The following is a 21,920-nucleotide window of genomic DNA, read 5'->3' on the forward strand; positions in this document are numbered from 1 at the left end:
TGACGCGCGCGGACTGACTTAAACCGTTTCAAACCGTTCGCTGCTACACGACCTTATACCGGGCGTGGCGTATCGCGACTGATTCTCTCGCCGGCGCCTGACTTCGCGCTGGTCGCCGGTATTCCCCGCCACTGCTATTCCCCGCCACCAGAGGGCGCCACCGCCGAGCATCGGCGCGAGCGAAGATGACTCATGTCACCCTCGGTGCGCCAGCCCCAGCCGTATATTTTATACGGGGTGTCCACATTTGGTTTCTTTGCGACGTAGGATTTCCGGATTTTTACTCATTTTTATCGAGGGAGCGATTCTTTTTCATAAGAGACTGGATCTTTTTAGAAAGAGGATAAATCGTTTTCCTCCCTCCATTTCTTGAAGATAGCAATTGTTTGAAATTCTGGTAGGGAGCACAATGTAATACATATATGGATTCTTATAATCAAGAACATCAGATTTTAAAAATTAATTTTTTTCCTAAATAAAGATTAAAAGACGTAATTATATTTCTATCGCTCGTGAGATCTGTTTTATTTAGACCTGCACTTTCTACACTCCCTCCTCACCTAAAATCCGAATATACACATTTGTGGAGAAATTTTTCTGTCGTCGGATACTTCCGGACGTAACCGATGACTCATAATGCAACTCCACCCTGGTGATATTCGCGGTTTCTGTTCGCGATATAATTTTTCTGTATCTACGGCATTGAAGATTGAACTCATCGAAATTATACCGTTCCTTCCAATCGCTGCTTTCACCAGTGTAGAAAGTTCCTTTTTTAATGAGCGCGATCGCGCGATTGTTTATGTCGATAAGAGAGAGCGTTATTTCGTACAAATATGGAGAAACGCAAAGAATGTGAAATATTCAATAGAGTTCGTTTATGATGCGCAGTGGATAGCCTTTCAATAAAATTTAATCGAAATGTTAAACGAAATATCGCATTATTGTATTTAAGGGATTTTTAAAAAAATTATTGAAACAACGTTATATATTATTGATTTAAAAAAGAACACTAGACAAGAATATTAATTTTTATTCTATTAGTGATTCAATATTAATATCCTTAATATAATAATATCTTAATATAATATCCTAAATATTAATATCCTTCAATATTAATATCCTCTCCTATTGGATTATATGTATATGTGTGTGTGTGTGAAATATATTTAATGCAATAGGAGAGATAAGGATATTAATATTGAATCACTAATAAAATAAAAATTAATTTTCTTTTTCGAAAAGATGTCAAATATATTACAAAATATATTACACAATATTTAATAAGCATAATCAATCAAGGAATCTCCTTTAGAAATAATTTATATATATATAAAAATTTCTGTGTTTTTTGACACTAAAATTTATTTTAATACTAAAAGTTAAAAAAATAGTGTTTAATTTAATTTTCTATACATTTTAAATGACATGCGTACCACAATAACGCGATTCTGTTTCGCGGTTAAAAGGTTGTCATAACACAGCTAAAGAGAACAAACAACCGCAAGCACACACAACTTGGCATAAAACTATTTTTTTCCATCTCTTTTCCATAAATTTATATTTACTCAGATTATGTATACTTACACAAAGGCCTTGAGATTATAATCTTTATACTTCAGCCAATTTTTGAAGAATTTTATTTTAATTTATACTTTACATTTAAATATTTAATAAAATGTATATAAATCGAATTGTATTTTTGCACGTGCACATACATACACTATAGTAAAAAGGAATAAAAAATTTAGTAATGTTATTTAATGAAAAATTACATGTATATAATATATAATATGAAATTTTAAATGTAAATCTAAATCATATTTAATCTTATTATTTTATATATTTACATGATATTTTGTTACCTTTTTAAAATTTCCGTTTTTAAGTATAATTATTGATCAAAATATTATATAATTTACGAATTAATATGTGAAATTTATCTTCATATAATCATATAGTCAAAAAAACGTATACAGGGTGACCCATTTTAACTTAGGCAGCCAAATAACTCGAAAAATAAGCAAGATAGAGAAAAATGTTTTAGACAAAAGTTGTATGGTTTCGAGGGGGCCATAAGATGGTATCATTGGTTTGACCTTGAAGAGTCATTTGAAGGTCACGTGAAGGTCACTTCAATTTTTTTAAATGGAACATCCTATATATTTTTGTACATTCTTGTAGCTCATCTCGAGAGCTTTCCAAAACACTATAATTAAGTACATTTTCGTTAAGTACTTTTTGAGTTATGAGGCTTGAAATAATTTCTTAATTTTACATAAACCGTAAAATATCTTGTAAAATATTCATTAATCGATTACCTTACCTTAATAGTTTTATGTACAAAATAATGAGAGGAATCAATTGGTGTAAAGAAAACACATAGTTGTTTCGAAGAAAAAATATGTAATTTGCAATTAACAATTCCATATTTTTTCTTAAAAACAACTATGTGTTTTCTTTACACCAATTGATTCCTCTCATTATTTTGTACATAAAAGTATTAAGGTAAGATAATCGAAAAATGAATATTTTACAAGATATTTTACGGTTTATGTAAAATTAAGAAATTATTTCAAGCATCATAACTCAAAAAGTACTTAACGAAAAGGTACTTAATTATAGTGTTTTGGAAAGCTCTCGAGATAAGCTACAAGAATATGCAATGACAAATAGTAGGTTCCATTTAAGAAATTGAAGCTGACCTTCATGTGACCTTCAAATAACTCTTCAAGGTCAAACCAATGATACCATCTTATGGCCCCCTCGATACCATAAAACTTTTGTCTGAAACATTTTTCTCTAAAATGCTTTGTTTCCGAAATAATTGCGTGCGTTAATTAAAATGGCTCACCCTGTATATGATGTTATTATTACCGCATATTTAAAGATATATTTTATTTATAGATGAGAGAGAGAGAGAGAGAGAGAGAGAGAGAGAAAGAAACAGAAACATAAATGACATAAGAAAATATAGAATGACATTTTTTTATACAAGATTCAGTTTCGAGAAAATTGATTTTAAATATTGAAAAAAAATTATAAATATATTTACGCGCATTTTTTAAACTACATAATATATAGATACGAAATGAGAAAAATATTTGAATGTGAATGTTTAAAAATATTGCACATTTTTACTTGCATCATGAAAATAGGAAATAATCGTCCGGCTAATCTTGTCGCTCTCTAAAAGATGTGTTAAATGATACCTGGTTTTACAATCTTCTTTCTGGGTTGGGCCACGTCGTATCCGAAATAACGACGACGTTAATTAGCGTAATAAACACGATATGTGCTATTTTTGAGAATTAGCTGCGCTCTCGGCCGCGAAACGAGGAAACGAACGGGGTCGTTCGAGTCTAATGGATAAGAGGATCATGGGTCTCTCTAGCAAATAGCGACCAAGGACACGTTTAAGAGTATTTACACTGATTTTAATATTTTCTATGCGACGCGATGAATCATAGCTGATATTCCCACCAGATAGAAATCAACTCTTAAAAATCATGTTTTTGAATTATATAACGTCGCAACGATGACAGCGGTACTTTTCACGGGCGAATTCAAGACAGGAAGCAATAATTTTTTTGCATAAGCTTAAAGTAGGCCAAAAGTATTTTGAGTAAGTTATAATATGAATTTTATTTTTAAAGTGCCAATTTGTGCGGAATTTTATACTGTGTGTGTTCCTTAAAAACGTCAAATTTGTATGTAAATATTTTGTTTTTGGTAATTTTATTAATTTTTTTCCTTACACAAAAGTATATATATATATTTGTGAATATATATAAAGAAAATATAGACTTTTTCATAGGTATATATATTTGTATATATTTATATATATTTGTGAATATATTTATGAAAAAATCCATATGTTCGTTATATTTTTGGAGCAGGGATTTTTCAAGGAAAGCTTCAGAAAAAAGGATTGCATTGAAATGTCAGGAGGTATAAAAAATATCCTTCCATGGATATATTTAAAAATATAAATTTGCGAAAAAGTTACCAATACAATATTCAATTTGTCACTTTGTAACACGCTAATTATAAAAAGAAAAAATTTCAGAAAGAGAATATTGTAAACGAGTGATAGAAAAATGTATATAATATATATATATATATATATATATATATATATATATATATATATATATTATATATTATTATAATATTATTATATAATTATTATATATTTATTATATAATTATATACCTTATATATATACATACATATATATATATATATATATATATATATATATATATATATATAAGGTATATAATTATATAATAAATATATAATAATTATATAATAATATTATATAATTATTAATATGTATAATAATTATATAATAATATTATAATAATATATAATAATATATAATAATTATATAATAAATGAATATAATTAAGTAAAATAAGTGTATTATAATTGTATACTAAATATGTGTAATAAATGTATACAATTATGTAAGATAAAATACATATTTTTTGAAAAAGCGAGCTGTCAATACACCGTGCAAGACTCCGTTTTCTATTCCGCTTCTCGCGAATTGCACCGGGTCGAACATGACGCAACCGCGGCACGCATCCGGGCGACTTCCGAGGAGGTGGAAACGACGGACGGATGGAAGGAAGAGGAGAGAGAGAGAGAGAGAGAGAGAAAGAGAGAGAGAAAACCGGCGAAGCGTGGTGCGCGTTGCGGACGCGCCTTCACCCTTTACCGATCCACGAGGCGAAGCACGGAGAGGAAAGCACTGTAGCGAACGTTGCTACATCGCATTCCGGCCGGTATGATTCACTCGAGTACCTAACGTGGCACGTACATGAAAATGGACGATACGACGCATTACGGTATCGCGTTGCCACGCGACGATAACCGGCCGATCGCGCTGTGCGATCCGGCTTGTAATCGTGATCTTATCACGGTGAAAATAAAACGCGATGCGACTTAAGAACTCGCCCGTCTAGCGGTCTTCGCGTTCAAGTATCGAGACGTAAAAAGTGCCCTTCCCCGAGACACTTAAAAATATAAAAACTGCAAAGAGGAAGTTACAAACGCACACGTACAAAATACTCAATTTTTCATTCATGACATGTTAATTGCAAAAATAAAAAAGTTAAGGAAGATGATTTTGTGAACAAATGATTAAAAAAGATATATAGAATATATAGAGTATAAAATATATGTAATAAATGAATATTTAATTATATATATATATATACAGGGTGTCCCATTTTAATCGATCACCCCGAATAACTTTTTTAATTTTGATTGTAGAAAAAAACGTTTCAGACAAAAGTTATACGGTTTCAAGGGGGACATAAGATGGTGACAATTATTTGACCTTGGATAGTCTTTTGAATGTCACGCGAAAATTACCTTTAATTTCTCAAATGGACCCCCTAATTTTTCATTAGACATTTTTGCAGCTTATCTCGAGAGCTTTCCAAAACACTATAATAAAGTATTTCTTCATTCAGTACTTTTCGAGTTATGAGGCTTGAAATAATTTCTTAATTTTATATAAACCATAAAATATCTAGTAAAATATTCATTTTTCGATTATCTTACCTTAATACTTTTATGTACAAAATAATGAGAAGAATCAATTGGTGTAAAGAAAACACATAGTTATTTTTAAGAAAAAATATGTAATTGTTAATTGCAAATTAAATTTTTATTAAATAAATTTGATCCATCATATATTATATAATAAACAGAGTTTTAAATGATTAAATTCTTACGTATTCTTAAAGATCTTATTAACCTGAATATTTTGTTACTTTTAAAAGCACTTTTAATAATACATTCATCGACAGTCACTCATTTCCTTGATGAAAAACTTGTTCACTATGAAAGAACTCTTTATTCCATGAAAATTAAAAGAAGTTCATATCTTTAATAGTTTCTTAGAAAAGAAGTGTTATTATTAGAATTAATAAATTCTGCACACGTACAAAATTTTCAATCTTTAAATTCGAATGTATAATTTATGTTTCCAAAAATTCTAATTAAATCTCTATTATTAAAATGTTTAATGTTAATAAGCATAACAATTATTGAATATTAATCCGTTGACTATTATTAAAGTAACGCATACGAGATCAGTTCAAATATCTAATGGTCGATAAAAAATTCTTTATTAATATTCAGATAATATATAATAAATATTTATATTTTTTCAATATATATAAATTCATCATTAATCGATTAATGATAAAAATGAAATCTTTCTTCATCCAAGAACGACTGTGTTTTAGCATACATTTTTGGATTACAGATAATATAAGTAATATATAAATTCATCAAATTCTATTTTTTTAACGGGGTGCTTTCAAAATATTTCGAAAGCGATCGATCGGTGCGAATGACTCACATACAGTCGGGCGTAATTGGCAAATTATGGATGCACGTCAATACCCAGCGAGTGTGACAGCTGCAAGCTTTGTCCTGTCATGCGTGACAGTACCTTTCGCTTGCAAAAATTGTAGCCCGGACGTGCATATACAACGTCGTCCACACTAATGACAAGGCGAATCGAATCCGAATTAGGCAACAAATTGCAAATACAAATTACAGTCCAGTATTGAATGCTCGAGGGAAGACTCTGGGAAAATCTCGAGATTTTAATTCGAAGGAATTGCATATATTCTTTCCTTAATATCAAATAGATATGTAAAAAACAATTCTTTTAAATAATACATGTTCAAATTTTAAATGACTAATATTATACAGATAATTTTTCATATTTTCCTTGTTTAATCGTGGAATTATTATAAGCATTTTCTGAGCTATGCAATTTTCTTTATTCATTTTTTCCTCCTTTTCTCTCTCTTTTTCTCTCTTTCTGCATTTTTATCTTTGTAAATAATACAAATTGTTCTTTATAATGCAAATTATTTTGTGCAAGCTTAAGCTTCAAGAAATTTTGTGAAAAACAATAAATATTATAAGCGTAGGAACAAATAAAATAAATTCAACAGACGGATTTTACAATAGAATCTTGACAAGTTCGAGGTTTATTCACGGTTCTGCACTAAAAAAGAAAAGAAGGGAGAGAGAGAGAGGAAAGAAGAGATTAAAGAGTTTATAAAACTGGCTCTAATGTCTTTTTTTCAAACATTAGCGAGGAATTTGAGAGCACATTCACGGCCGAGTGAATAAGTTTGTCCGAGTTTAGTCGCCTTTCTCTCCTAACTGACCTTTTTATTTTGAGAGAGAGAGAGAGAGAATTTCGTGTAGCATTTTTTCAAATATTCTATCAAGTAAGTTGATTGATAACAAATGCTAGAATTCATAAAATAATCGAAAAATAAAGTTCCACAATCCATTATCGATATGATGTCACGTGTTCGAGAAATGACATAATCTCCTCTATTTCTATATTTATAAAACGGTCATACGAGTCATGCGTTTCATGAAATTTACGGTCATATCGATAGTGGAATAAATAAGTATATTCGATAAATAAAATACAAGAAAAATTTTATTCGGTGGCAAAAATAATAGAAGCTAAATATTAGTTTAAACACGTGACGTCTGTTGGAAATTTTTGCTACAAAATTCGGCTTCTTTTTCTGGAAATATCTTCAAGATCACATCAGGAAAGATCCTGATTTTCTGCTGGCAACCTTGATCTATCGCGGTTCTAAATAAGCCACGTTCCGTGCATTATCCCCGGTAAAAAAAAGGAAGAAAAAAAAATCGACCGGACCTAAACCACAATGAATATGGATCATTTTTGCTCCATCTCCGCGACGTGGAACGATCGCGAATGCGCTCGTACAAGCGTAACGAACGCTCGCGAATCCGATGCGCTTGGCTTTGAGTGACTCTCTCGGCGATAATCTACCATATAATTATCGGCCTCATCGTGTTAAAATTGCGCTTACTTACGCCGTTACAAGTCGCTCTTTATTCGCGAGATAACCCACACTCTTGTAACTTTGGGTTTATCAAACTCATACATTGCTCGACGGGCGTAAATAGCTCGAGAGAGGTACGCATGTGCACTTGGAAAGTGTTTTTCGTAACGAGAAACTGGAAACTGCTCGTTTTAATTCGCCAATTTCTCCATTTACGAGCAGTCGCCCAGACGCGCACTTTTTTCCACGAGGGACGTGAATCAGAAATCAATTATACGCTGGCGTTTAAACCGGTTTATTTTATGTAATAACACGTAATTATCTTACAACTGTTAGGAATGTATGATATAATTTCAGATTACACTGAGCTATCCAGATCTCACACCTAATGCTGCTTTTTAACACAGTGATATGCGACTCCAAAGCGATGTTGGTATCTTGCTCGATGGATGCAATGCCGATTGCCATAGAGGTTAGGAACGTATGATATAATTTCAGATGGACTGTCTTTTTCTTAAATCATAAAAATAGCAATAAGCGTGTTTCAAATAGTAAGCTATCTCGATATCGATCTGAACATTCTCTCTAATGCACTTTTTATTTACGTACGGAAATAAATTTTTTTATGAATATACGATGAGAAGAAAGAAACGGTATGGTGAGTCCATCTCTCCTTTAGTGTGCGGTCGACCGCATAATACGAGACCGCATGATACGGAATAAATGGACCAGCGGAGAAAATACGATGTTTTGAAAATTGTTTTCGTAACAATTATTAGAAAAAATATATTCAAACTTTTAAGAGCGCTATGAACATTTCTTTAAATATATAAATATATGTAATAAATTTGTATTAAAAAAAGAAAATTATTATTGATTATTAAATTAATTATTAAAGTGCTGTTTGAAATTTGCAAACATCACTTATGCAGATGTTATATTTTCCAAAATTCTGAAAAAAATTCCCAAATTTTTATTCTGTTTAAAGCTTTCTAGATTAAATACATGTAATTATTTATTTAATAACATTAAAAAACAAAATGCATAATACTTATAAATCTTTTATTTTTCCTCTTCCTTAGTGCGAAATATTTTAATATCTTGTTTAAATTTAAGCCTCGTAATTATACACTACAAGATTAGGCAATATTAAAATATACTAACTAAATAAATTGTAGTTAAATAAAACATACAAATTTTATCGATCATATTTTAAAAATGATAGTTTATTAAAATTATATTGATAATAATTATCGATATAATTCTACTATCCTTTGTTGAAGATTTATATTATATATTATCAAATATAATTTTTATAATATTTTTTTAAAGAGAAGCTATTCAAGATAAATATTACTTTCTCAGGTAAAATAATAACTATGTGACATTTAATTATATATATATGTGTGTGTGTATAAAAATATTCAATTTATATAATATATATATTTATTAAACTTTTATGTATATGAAAAATATAATAATAAATAAATTAATAAATAACAATAAACATTTGGTTAGTTGTTATTAATTAATCTAATAATGATATAATTATAATGATTTAATATTCAATTTATAATAAATAACATGTTATTTACTGGAAATTGTATTTCTCACATTGGATAATAATGTAATAATATCTGACATCTAATTAATTAAATTCATACACATTATTACACATCATCAAATACATACAAAATCATAAAGTATTATACCAAAAGAGGAATCTCTCATTTGTAATTAAAAAAAATGTAATAAATAAAATTCTTTAACCTTGCGCACAAGGTATTCAGCGAGAAGAAGAAATATGAAATTTATATCTAGATCATTATACGCATCGCAATGAACGAAGCATGCTAACCACGGCGGCCTACTTTCTTCTTTCATATGTCAGAAATAATTAAAGAAAATAAAATCTAATAAATTGATAGTCGTAAAACGTACGTGCAGCCTAAAACTCCTAATTACTAGAAGAGTTGTGGGTGTGGCTAGAGAGGCTGATGCTTCCCGACGCGAACAAGGAAGTGTGCCAGATGGCACATATCACACAATATATATATTTTTGCACACTTCGTACCGATTAACCACTCCTGTCGGTGACATCATCGTCTTTATCATCGTCACAAGCACGAAAGCTCGCGCTGCTGCTCATTGCCTCGGTGAAAACCGTGGCAGAAAAGAAAGTCCCTCTTCGTTTCTCTCATACCAACTATTATTATATTCAGAGTGTCGATCACACGATTTGAATAAACATCCGCAGTCGGGTTCTAAACGGAAGTCGTTAATGGGATACTCTCGATAAAGATAGTCAGAATGATATAATGACAGGTATGACGCAAAACTAAAAATAGCAATCGAACGGTGCCATTGCAACTTAATGTTTTTAAATCGATCGAGAATCCATCCGATACGCGACAAAAATTGGATGAAGCTTTTTAGCAGTTCTTGACACGTATTTAACCCTTTTAGCTTATATATTTTTCCTTACATCCAAAATTTTTGCAAATTCGTTTTCTGGAAGTTTTTATGGTCGTTGAACCTGAATCTGATGTCAAAATCTGATTTCAAAAAAATTCAAGATGGCAGAAAATTATAAATTTTTTTCTTTAGATTTGGATTTTGTGAATTGAAAAATCTTTCGAGAGAAAATTTTAAAAAAAATATAACTGTCACTTTGGATTTAGACAGAAAATATTGTATTTTTTATATAGAATTAATAACAAAAGCAACATGGCGAAAAATATTGTATTTTTTATATAAAATTAATAACAAAAACAATATGACGGAAAATTTTGAAAAAATTCTGAAAATACTTTAGAGTGTACTAAGTTTGTAAAAAAATTGCAAAAATTTTTTATTTTCATAATAGATTAGTGGAAAATATTATATATACAGGGTGGCCCATTTTAATCCATCCAGTCGAATATCTCGAAAACCAAGCCCGGGAGAGAAAAATGTTTCAGACAAAAGTTGTTTGGTTTCGAGGGGGCCATAAGATGGTACCATTGGTTTGACCTTGAAGAGTCATTTGAAGGTCATGTGAAGGTCACTTCAATTTTTTTAAATGGAACACCCTATATATTTTTGCACATTCTTGTAGCTTATCTCGAGAGCTTTCCAAAACACTATAATTAAGTACCTTTTCGTTAAGTACTTTTTGAGTTATGAGGCTTGAAATAATTTCTTAATTTTACATAAACCGTAAAATATCTTGTAAAATATTCATTTTTCGATTATTTTACCTTAATACTTTTATGTACAAAATAATGAGAGGAATCAATTGGTGTAAAGAAAACACATAGTTGTTTTTAAGAAAAAATATGGAATTGTTAATTGCAAATTACATATTTTTTCTTCAAAACAACTATGTGTTTTCTTTACACCAATTAATTCCTCTCATTATTTTGTACGTAAAATTATTAAGGTAAGATAATCGAAAAATGAATATTTTACAAGATATTTTACGGTTTATGTAAAATTAAGAAATTATTTCAAGCCTCATAACTCAAAAAGTACTTAACGAAAAGGTACTTAATTATAGTGTTTTGGAAAGCTCTCGAGATAAGCTATAAGAATATGCAATGACAAATAGTAGGTTCCATTTAAGAAATTGAATGTGACCTTCATGTGACCTTCAAATAACTCTTCAAGGTCAAACCAATAGTACCATCTTATGGCCCTCTCGAAACCAAACAACTTTTGTCTGAAACATTTTTCTCTCCCGGGTTTGGTTTTCGAGATATTCGACTGGATGGATTAAAATGGGCCACCCTGTATATGATGTTCTAAGAAATTCGTAGAAACAGAAAGGCCGATATTTGTTGTTAAAAAAAGTAACTGAAAAAATGAAAAAAGGTGAGTCGCTGAGCGACTCATCATGACGCAAATTAATCAGTCATTTTTTTCAAACGGATAGTATTCTATGTTTATTTGAAAATAACAAAGAGATCAAACTTTGCAGATGATAAGATATATAAAAGTAGATTTAATTTGTGTGCCAAGAGATTAATATTCCAATTGTTTGTCAAGAATAATCAAATATAAATAAATATGACTTAAGTCATTATCTGATCTTTGTGATAATCTAGATATCTAGATATCTAGATAAAAAGCAAGAAAATCTATCTGATATCCGGCTAATTCTTAGAAATCACACCCAAATCGTCAGGTTGTGCAGGTCAGTGCGTCTCGGGAAGAACCAAGTTTACGATATTACGAGCGTTTCGCCGTCCCCGACGAATCACTCTCGGAAAAGATGAGGTCGTCGACCTTAGGCGTGTCGCGTCCTAGGACGAGAAATGCCTTTCAGCTGTTAGAATCCTTCAAACGCCGGCTGTGTGTAGGTGCCCTAACACGGCGAGAAGCTGCCGTTCGTATTTTTAGCCTTCGCCGCGAAGTGACATCGCGAGGAGACAATTTTCAAGAACGTCGTCTCCGCCGTTCCGTTTCTACCTTTTCGGATCTCGTTCGGTTCTCTCAGAGTTTCCCTCCTCGGAACCAACGTGCTCGACACGCGCGAGCCTCACGCACGTTAAAAAATCAATTTCATCCGGCGAGCAATGTCGGGAATGTCGCCCTGAGTCAGATACGAATGTCTCGGCGCGAGCGAATGCTCGTGCACGCTGCACTAAAATTGGAACTACTCGCTGGCGTCATAAGCGTAAAAAGCACGAAGATGCCTCGCCTCTCCTCGGTGGGTTTTGTTTTCGACCCTAACGTCGGATGTGATTGTATCCGGTTTCGTTAGTGCCTTGACGACGAGAAAGTGTTAACGATATCACACTGATCTCAACGTCTTAGAACAATGCAATCGCCTCTGATAAGAATCAGGAACGTCTTACTGAAATATCGAATTTGAAACTTTTTCTCTCTTCCAAATGTATGCTACTTAATTAAGCGATCTTAATTAAAGTAAAATTAATTGAAGTAAAATATAACGACTAGTTTTGAAGATAAAATAATATTTATAATTTCTCAATGATAAACGATTGAAAAGGTGGATATTCTGTCATCAATTTTCGAGAATGTGTGTGTATGTATATAATTAACTTAATCATATTTTACCTCATATATTTTGTTGTTCACTTGAATTTAATGGATTTTAATATCGCAAGAAATTTAATTAAGGTTTGCCATATTTATATTTATACTTAAAAAATATTATACTTTTACTTATCATATAATATTTAATTATCTTGCTATAATAAATTAATTAAAAAGTAATTAAATTTGTAGATTCTAAAAATTTTTCAAATTAACCCAGTTGACATTTAGAACACAAAAAGTAGAAATGAAGAAATTTAATGACAAATTTTCCTCAAAAAATTTTCTTTAAAAAAATTTCGGGGAAAAATTTGTCATAATAATAATAATAAATAAAATAATTTATATATGTATATATATATTTTTTTTTTCTTCTTAAAAACAACTGTGTATTTTTTTATACCAATTGATTCCTCTCATTATTTTGTGCATAAATGTATTGAGATAAGATAATTGAAAACTGAATATTTTACGAGATATTTTATAATTTATGTAAAATTAAGAAATTATTTCAAGCCTCATACCTCGAAAAGCACTCAATGAAAAAATATTTTATTATAGTGTTTTGAAAAGCTCTCGAGGTAAGTGTAGTGAAAAATGAGAGTTTCATTTAAGGGTTTCATATAAATTAAAGGTGACTTTCATGTGACCTTTAATCGATTATCCAATGTCAAATCAATGACATTTTTTTATACCCCTCTTCGAGTCAAATAACTTTTGTCTGACACATTTTTTGCTATAATGTGTACTTTCAGAGATAATAGCTTGTAACACTTTAAATAAATGCCCCACCCTGTACATATATATGTATGTCATAGACATATTAACATAGACTACTTATTCTGTATTCCTCTGACACACGCATGATGCAATTTCAGGTTATTAAAGTCGCGCATACTAGTGCGCAGGTACGTTCATTAGAAAGAGACAGAGACACAAGTAAATTCATGCTATCCTTTCCTCTCAGGAGGACACCCCAACTTCGGACTTCACTGCCTCGTAAGCAGTTTATGTTAATAGGCAGTTTATGCCTATGGTGTATGTATATTCGTCAATGAATTTATCATTTATACAATACTCTTATTAATAATAATCCGTAGTAATCTAATAAGAAAGATTACTATAATACACAAATGTAAAGAGATCTTTCCTTAAGACTGATTACGCGTGACGAAAGCTGCAAGGATGAGGGCGATACCGAGGGATTAAGACGGACGAGATCCTTGGGATGATTCATCGGGTGTGCAGTTAGGCCACTGCGATGACTGTACGAGCGATCGTCGCGAATGCTATTGCGCTTCAGCGGTTCTCATGCGAGACAAGATCCGAGAGACTCGTTACGCGAGACAATTGCCGATCATCGCACGGAATAACGAGGCATAGCCGAGCTTTTTCGTAGCCACGGAAAGGAAGATACGGAAGGAACGATCGGAAGGATCGGTCTTGCCGTTTGATCGTCGGTTCGTAGACTATCTAGAGTAGAAGAGAATCAGAGAGGGAGAGTCGAGTTTGAGTTTCCCTTTGATCATCGGCCTTCGACCGATCTTTTTGAGGACGAGGTCCACCACTGTCAGACCGGTCGTGTACACTCGATGTGCGTGGTAAAAATAAGCACCAACGAGTATTCCGTTCCGGATATCCAATAACGATTTTGCGTTTGGTACCGATTTCTCTTGCGACGATTATAAAATTTCTTCAATTCATTCTTGTTAAATATCTATTGTAAGCTATCATAGTAGAAAAATAAAAAATTGAATGAAAATAAGCCAAACTGTATCATAAAAGACAACATTAAAATTATAGCAATCGATATTGAATCTAATCAAATTAAGGATACCTTGATGATACATTTAGAGGAGTCTACCCTTTACAAAAGAGACAAGATTGGAAGGAACCATCATTAACGTATTGTAACTCGGCAATAAGGAATTGGTGTAACCCAAATTTCGCCTTTCGCGCGATCCCTCGTGAATGGATACCCCCTTCCTTCACGTCCCTCCAATTCCCATCTCGTCCTCATCCTCCCCTTCTCTCCGGAACACTCGTTCCCCCGACGAGTCCTTTCGAGACGAAGAAACGCTTCAGGCGTTTCGCTTCAGTAACCGCGGTCTTGGTTCAGCTCCTCTCGGATTCCTTTGTTTAATGCCTTATTGCGATATTTTAACGCCATTGCACTGTTGCCATGCGCCGCGTCGAGCGGAGCCGAACCGAGCCGAGTCGAGCCAAGCCGAATCGCGTCTCTTCCGGAGATTTCAATTAACCGAGATTAAACGAAACTGGATTCGTTAATCGTTTATTACTAGAAAGTTGTAAGCCAAACGATAATCGGCCAATAAGAATAAAGAAATTCAACTGTAGTCTTTAATTATAACGTCAATTAATTATAATCAATTAGAAGCGTATAATTTTTGATAAAATCATATCTAAATAATTTTTTGAAATATTCTTTCGATTGAATACAGCGAATTTGTAAAATATATTTTGCTATCAATCCAATAGATCCCAAAATGACCGAACATGTAAAAACTGGTGCTAATAGACTATTGTCCTAACTGTTATAAGATAAAATCGTAAAATTAATTATTATATGTAATAAAATTAAATATTAAATGTAATAAAATTGTAAAATTAATTATTATAAAATCGTAATATTAAATGTAATTTCTGGAGAACTATGTTACATTTATAGATAATATGTACATATCGTTACAAATAATCTATATCAGAATTTCTATCAAATTTCACAAATTTATTAAGTTATTAAACTGGAACAATTTTGTTGAACGAAATCTACAACCTCCGAATTTATCAAAAAATCGATTTCTCGAATTTCACGTTTTCTTTATACGCAATTAATATAATGTAGCAAATACACGTCTGCACTTGATAAAACGGAAGGAAAGAAATATAGTTGGGACAAATTATGCGATTACTAGTGCCAAGAAAGCAGATGCGCGGTGAGCATACAGCTGTGCCGTCATCGCAGATTTATACAGAATGTTGTTTAAGAGATACCAAGAGCAAAGTTATGTCGGACTATGCATCGTGTCAACGATGCGTCAGAGCGTGACAGAATCACCAACGTATTTCTGGGATGCTGGGCGACCAACCGCGTTCTCCGCCACTAGCCGCAAAGTATGTATCTTTCGCGAGTGCCGGCGACAAACGTCGTCAATTTTAGATGCACGTCGCACGTGATTCTACACGGGATTCTATATACGTTATTCCCGAATCGACAACTGTAGGAACGTGAGACGAAACGATCCTAGATATAGGTTAGAGAGGATCTTTCATGCTGCGGATGTTGCATTCTCCTTCGAAGTTTCACCGCGTCATATACATAGATACTGACCTTTATGGTTTTGAAATCTGCCTCATGCGAGAAAAGGTTAACGCGTTCTATCAATTGTACGATTTGTATATAATAATTGAGATTGTAGATAGTGGAATCTTGAAATGTGTAATATATTAAGTTAGGTTAAGTTATATACAGGGTGTCCCAGACCACCCGTACAACCCTTTTAAAATGAAAATAAATGGCTTTTATCAAAAATCGCGAACAATTTTTAAGTAAATCGGGTACGCTCTATCAAATGGCGATATTTTCAATTTTTGATTCCGACCGGAAATACGCCACTTTCAAGGTCAATTTTAAGATTGACAGAGGCACTTTCAGAAAAAACGTTTCAAATAAAAGTTTCTTATTTTTTCACGTACAATTCGAATCTGTAATAAAAAGTACCATGTTCCTCTAAAAAAATTCAACTTCCGATCCGGATAGCGTATTTCCGGTCGGAATCAAAAGTTGAAAATATCACCATTTGATAGAGCGTACCCGATTTACTTAAAAATTGTTCGCGATTTTTGATAAAAGCCATTTATTTTCATTTTAAAAGGAGTGTACGGGTGGTCTGGGACACCCTGTATATACAGGGGGTATCATTTTAAGTGATGCAGCTGAATATTTCTTAAAGTAAAAGAGATTGGAAAAAATGTTTGAGACAAAAGTTGTTTGATTCGAAGGGGGAAGAGTATTAAGGTAAGATAATCGAAAAATGAATATTTTACTAGATATTTTATGGTTTATGTGAAATTATTTCAAGCCTCATAACTCGAAAAGTACTCAATGGAAAAATACTTTATTATAGTGTTTTGGAAAGCTCTCGAGATAAGCTATAAGAATAAGCAATAAAAAATAGGGGGTTCCGTTTAAAAAATTAAAGATGTCCTTCATGTGACCTTCAAACAATTATCCAAGATCAAACCAATGGCATCATCTTATGTCTCCCTTTGAGTCAAACAACTTTTGTCTGAAACATTTTTTCCAATCTCTTTTACTTTAAGAAATATTCAGCTGCATCACTTAAAATGATAACCCTGTATGTCTTCATAGATTAATATATTCTTGAAATTCGTCATCGTTATTATGTATTTTTTTCAACTTGGATGGAAGAACGTTTGTAGTGATTAATTAATTGAGAGAATCTTCTTATATATATAATTAAATTTAATCAAGATATTATATATTATTAGATTTCATATGAAAAAGTAATATTTAGCTTGAATAATCTCTCTCTTAAAAACAAATATTAGATAAAATTTGTAATCCATAATGATATAAATTCTTCAAAAGAAATAATTATTACCTGAAATATTAAGAATAGATAAAAACCGATAGTTAAGATAAATAATTATTTTCAAATATGAGGTCGATAGAATATTTGATTTGATATGAATTATGTTTAATTTATTTAGTTAACAGCGTTTTTCAATATTCTAAACTATTATATATTTTAATATTTTAATATTTATATTTTAATATTTTAATATTTTAATATTTGTTATTAAATTGAGTGATTGAAACATTCTAAATCTTTCAAATAATTTAGTCTGCCATGTTTGATAAAAATTTTGAAAAATGTTCCATTTATCTCTTCTTTGAAAATAGAAATGGACTAATTTTGATGAGGATGAAGATGAGTCATTTTTAAAAGATCTCTTCTTTATAGACCATTTATTTTTAATTTAATCTCACTAAGGGAGAAGTGTGTTTTATCCCTATTTCTCTCTTAAAAAAAAATATTAATACGTAAATATGTTAGTATATTTCAACTAGATATTACAATTACAATTAAAAATACATTTATTTCTATTTTGTATGATCATTTTTACAGAAAATTATCTAAGATACTTCGAATTATAATCCATATTTCGAATTACTACATATATATCGCGAATCTTTAATTATTAAACTAAAACGTACGTTATATGTATCTATTATTTAATAAATAATTGAAGTTTTGAAATTAATGATTTCTGAATATCTTAATATTAATAAGTCGATTTAAGGAGTTAATCAATTATTCATAATTAATCCGAGACAAATTTTAGAAACGATGAAATAAATATCCAGGAAACATATTAAGAATTCACAATCGATAAATTAATGATTTCTCAACTTAACTAATTGAAGCTACATCTATTATAAACCCTACATTCTAAATATCCATTTCATCATTTAAAAAAGATCATGCAGGAATAACTATTTTTAGCAAAATAATTATTTAGCATATTTTACAATTTTTTTGCAATTTAAAAAGAGAAAACAAAAAAAAATTATATATTATTAAGAATCTAAATTGCTCCAAAAATCTCATATGGACGATAAGCAAAATTTATGCCCATTTTAGATTGAAATTTGATGCAGCGCAGCTTCTGCCGGATTCAACGGCGCGAATCGGCACAGGATTTACGTAATTTTCAAATTCCTTTGCGTAAAAGCGCGGAAGAAAGATTACGTCGGCGCGGCGGATGGCGACAATAATCGCGCACTTCCTAACGGGTAGACTAGACATATTTTCGCGGACGACAATACGGTAGTTTCGCGAGGGGGGAGAGATTTCCGGACTCCTTTCGCGATGAACGATGGACGCAACGTCGCTGGGAAAATGTCTCTCACGACGACAATGGTCGGCCATGCGCCCGTTGCTCGATCAGTTTTCTTATTCTCTTTTTTTTACTTTCTTTTTTATTCAGAAGAGAAAATGTTGAATCTCTTTATTCTACACGGGCGAATTATTCAATCGCGATTTCTATGTGCGTCACGCGTACATGAGTATAATATCGATGTTTATGATCGACGAGCATTAATTTCGAGAAAACATGAGGTACTCGATATTAATTAAAAGCCAAACACTTTCTAAAATAAGTAATGAAACCGAGCCAGACAATTGAAAATGTCCAGGATTAGTCGGAAAAATTTTATGAGTGGAAAAACTACGGTAAATTCCCGCTTTTATTGTCTCGAACTTCCAACGAAATAAACTGGCAAAAACTATAAAAATAATAACTAATATAACTAATATGTATAATTGAAATATATAACTTTAAAAAAGATTTGTAAGAAGATATTTTTACTTTAACTAATAAATTTATACATTAATTATATATTTATTATATATTAATTACTATAATTAAAAAAAATAAAATTAATATAATAATAAAGTTTTTAATCGAAATTAATATATGAAATCTTTAAATAAAAAACTTTGGAGATGTTATTAAAGTTTATATTAATTTTTGGTTTAATAAGAAAAATATATAATATTAATAGAATTAAAAATTTTTACCAATATAAATCTAGGGAGGGAGGGTTCGCGTTTATCTCTTTCAATATCTTTTAATAAAAAACTAATATATTTTTTACATCGATTCCAAAATTCCAAATCTCTTACAAATATTATAATTTTATTCATTTATTACGACTATTATAATTTCATTTTGTATAAAATCCGTAATAGATTAAATTTAAATTAGAAAACACTTTCTCAATTGATGAATAATGTTTTCTATGTATTTTAACATTTTTAATAAAAAAAAGTTTCTGTCAATTTTTTCTAGTTTACTGGTTTTTATCATTGGTATAGATTTTATTTAAAAAATATGGGATTTTGCCAATCCTAAAAATGTCGGGAAATTGAAATAATGATTCATTAATGATAAAAAATTAGATATTAATGGATTTTGCAATGTAATTAAAATAATACAAAATGATAAATTATTTCAATAATCAATACAAAATCACAGTAAGAGAATTTTAGTTATTAATTTCATCAGAAAACCTATTCCATTATTTATGTAAAGATCTCAATTATTTCTCAATTCGACCCTGAGGGCAAAATTATTTAGTAGCATTTCTGGAATTCTCAATACTCTCATAATTAGTATTTTCTTTAAGGATTATTAGATACATTTTTCTATATCTTGCCATCATTATTCGTAGTTTAATCGATTGCGAGTGGCCTGCAACTTACCAGCCAAGACTCACGCGAAAGCTTATTGGTTGGACTCCTAATATGCACGCCGAGGTCCTCCTCCTCGGGAACACTATGAATCACTGTGAATCACTGAGTCACCAACTAAGACGCGAAAAATCAATCGAAGGAAAAACTCCCGATGACGAGAGAGAAGACGACCGACCGTGCAAACGAATGACAAGCGAGCGAATGATCGGAAGAGCCGCCAGGCATCGACTTCGCTCGCCCGAGGACGAAGGAAGAGGCTAAGAAGATACAAATCCGCGTTACACGTCTGGTATCCCTTCGATACCGTAAAAAGAAGAAACAAAATCGCACGAGATGATGCAAAGGTCGATGCATGTGAGGGAACGATTTGAAGGGAAATAATTCTTCTTTTATTAGATAAGTTTGTTTAAGAAGGTATTCCCATGCTTCGGATCGAAAAATCTAATTTTTTACAATTTTAAATTTAAATGCGTTTTTTTGAAAATTTACATTTTTCAAAGTTAGTGACAAATGATATCTCAAAAGCTAACCAATCAATTTTATTTATCAAGAGCTCATTTGATTCGTAATAAAATCCTCTATAGCCCAAACTAGAATTATAACCATCCATCAAAAATTTCTATTTGTTTAGCTTCTTAAAGCAGAAGAATCAAATTTGTTCTTTGAGAAGTTGCCATCTTTTTACGGGAGTTTTTTTAAAATAATTTTTACCTATAGCAGGACCTATAGGACAATTTTCCTGATTATAAAAAAAACCTTTTTTTTTAATTATGTGAACACGAAGGGCATGATCATGGGCACCATCAAACAAAATATTTTATTTTACCGAACCAAACATGTGGAATAACTTATAAAATTGTCATTTTTCTATCGAAATCTTAAAAAAATGTTATTATATTATGTTAATAAGTATATCCTTTAACAGTTAGTAGTTATACATTAATTACAGTTAAAAAAGCAGTTATATGTTATTTCTTTCTATTTAAATGAAATCAAAATTTTCCTATTATTCATCTTTCCAAATCGAAATATCCTTTTAATTAATATGTAATAATTTTATAGCTAAATATTATTAACCCTTTCGTACCTCTGGGACATATATGTCCCACCTACGAAAAAAATCATAATTTTTAAACAAATAATCATATCGACTTTTACTATCGACCTTAGCTTGTTTTAAAGAAGAAGGTTCAAAGCTACATTTAAAAAAATCGCACACTTTGAAATGTAATGTTTACAATAAAATATAATTATCTAAACTTTGTAAAAAAATCAAACTTATAGAGAATGAAGATTAATCGTACATTAATCGAAAAATCATAGAATGCGCTAATGTAAAATAGAATATTACTTATTGTTTATAATTAACAATAAATAAATCCTATCTTAAAGAAATTAATCTATATATTAATTCTATATTAAAATAATTTATTATAATGTAGAAGTTCTAGATAATTATTTAATTAGAATCTTTTTTTATTAAAAGATCGACAACTAACAATAAAAGTTTAGCCTGTTTTTATAATTATTGATATTATTTAAACGCGAGAAAATTTGTCATCATTTCTCTACTTCTTCGATGGAAGTATAAAAATATCTTTCGTCATAGCCATGTGCATCTGCACGAAATTGTGATAATTTCTCGCTCACCTGCTGCTTCAGCTGTTCCTTCTCTCTTTGTAAAAAAAGTAGCTCAATCTACGAG

General features: G+C 30.9%; 1 protein-coding gene and 2 long non-coding RNA genes across 3 annotated transcripts in view; 2 read left to right on the forward strand and 1 right to left on the reverse strand.

Moving 5' to 3' along the window:
- Nucleotides 1-21,920, reverse strand: part of LOC145965370 (uncharacterized) — a 68,677-nt gene that overhangs the window by 30,412 nt on the left and 16,345 nt on the right. The gene's annotated exons all lie outside the window — the stretch shown is intronic.
- LOC145965381 (uncharacterized) lies at nucleotides 3,220-14,721 on the forward strand. Its single transcript, XR_014436684.1, has 4 exons — nucleotides 3,220-3,625; nucleotides 4,503-4,793; nucleotides 13,790-13,910; nucleotides 14,068-14,721. It is a non-coding gene; the product is annotated as an uncharacterized LOC145965381 (long non-coding RNA).
- LOC145965378 (uncharacterized) lies at nucleotides 15,694-21,539 on the forward strand. The gene is made up of 2 exons (XR_014436681.1): nucleotides 15,694-16,046; nucleotides 20,194-21,539. It is a non-coding gene; the product is annotated as an uncharacterized LOC145965378 (long non-coding RNA).

The sequence above is a fragment of the Camponotus vicinus genome, unplaced genomic scaffold (assembly GCF_025532165.1).
Source record: "Camponotus vicinus isolate PSW18456_S1 unplaced genomic scaffold, iyCamVici1.0 SCAF_14, whole genome shotgun sequence".
Taxonomy (NCBI): Eukaryota; Metazoa; Arthropoda; class Insecta; order Hymenoptera; family Formicidae; genus Camponotus; species Camponotus vicinus.